Here is a 1,757-nt window from a genome sequence, read left to right as displayed (position 1 = left end):
TTGGTTTTGAAAACACTGCAAATAGCCAAGTACAGTACTTTGGTAAATAAAAAACAAAATGGTTCAGAGTAACAGAATCTGAGGAAAGAAACATCCTGGAGGAAATGAACTATGGACATCAGACAATGGTCACATTCCCCCCGTCCAGCTCCACAGATAAGGCAAGACTTGCTAAGTCTATGGATCATGACCCCACAGAGGTCTTAAATATCTCCGGACTGCAGTGAGGACAAGTATAGTGCAATTAGAAAAAGGAGAAGGTGGCTGAGCCTGTGAAGGGCCCTGTGTTCTCCACAGACCCATCTGCCCTCCTTCATAAAGGGGATTAACACCCACCAGCACTGCTGCATCAGCAAGAGGAACACGGAGGTTTGACGTCCGACTCCTGGCCCTTTTCTTCTTCTCACGGAGCTCAGTGCTAGTGGCGGACGCTGGAAGGGTAGCCAGGGAGGCCGAGGGCCCATCTCCCCAAGGAAAATGAACCATGAGAGGAGCCCACCCCCGCATTCCTCAAGTTCTGGTTGAGGGACCTGCCAGGGGATCAAACCACAGGCTGAGGTCTGTGACTGTGCTCGAACAACTGCCACAGACGGCTGGCAACAGTGAGCTGCTGGATGTCGAGATGCAGAGGATGAGGGGCAGACCACCGGGGTTTCGCCCAGCGGTCATCACCTTCCAGGGCTACAGCACAGCGAGCAGGGGTAGTTCCGGGACCAGGGGCACGCCCTGCTTAAACCAAAGTCACCACGCAGAAGTCCGCGCTCTTACAGAAATTATTCTTTACTGGTACCAGCCCCTTCTCAAGTCACTTTGCGAGGATGCTAAACATTTTAATCAAGCTACAAAGTAGTCTGAACTAGGAGAGCGAGGCTCTAGAAGGTAATTCCTCAGAGGAAATGGTTAAGAGCCTGAGGTTTTTACAAGGAACGTTACCTTGGACGGACGCAGCCAAGCAGTCAACGAGGCCCAGCTCCTCCCCGGAGCCGGGCCCTGTGGGCACCTTCTGAGTTCCGTACTGTGCAATGCACTTCGTGACTGGTGCTCAATGTCTCCACTTCAATCCAATTATCCGTTCCCCTTCTTGCATGTGACAGCAGAAGATCTGCTATCATTTACATATACCGTCGAGATCTTCAACTTAACAACATCAATGGAAAAATACAATTTGTTTTAGAGTCAGAAAAACACATCTTGTAGAAAGTGCCATTATTAAATCACCTCAGAACAACCGTCGGAAGGCCCCCAAGTTTGAGCAACGCCTGTTCTGAAAGCTGAGATGAACGAAACAGTGAATAATGAAAATGTCAAAACACAAAAACTGCATCAGACTCTGAGTCTAAAGGTTTGCTCTAGATAGAGCCTTGAGGTAAAAAAAAGGTGAAGAGATACGCATCTACCCAAAATGGGAGTCAGAGAGGGCCACAGATGTGACATTGAAAGTACAAAGCTCCACTGTCACCCCATCCACACAGACCCTTCTGGTCAGGGTGAGAGTTAGTCAGCTCCGACTGGGAACCCAAGTTTCCTTCAACTGACTGCACATTCGAGTTGAACATCTCACAGAGGTAAACTGACAGCATTCTATGTGGACACAATAAAACCCAGGCAGTCCAGAGTTTCTCAGAATGACAGAAACTGCACACTGATGACAGGGACTCACTATGAGCACAGTTCAATGCCAAGTCCATCTGATATCCACCTATTTAACATGGGAGCAGCTCTCCCCCCTCAGCATGGCCCTCCCCCCACCCCAGGAC

Source organism: Mesoplodon densirostris, chromosome 2, assembly GCF_025265405.1.
Source record: "Mesoplodon densirostris isolate mMesDen1 chromosome 2, mMesDen1 primary haplotype, whole genome shotgun sequence".
NCBI classification, from domain to species: domain Eukaryota; kingdom Metazoa; phylum Chordata; class Mammalia; order Artiodactyla; family Ziphiidae; genus Mesoplodon; species Mesoplodon densirostris.
The sequence above is the reverse complement of the archived record's forward strand: the minus strand, read 5'-3'. Positions refer to the sequence as shown.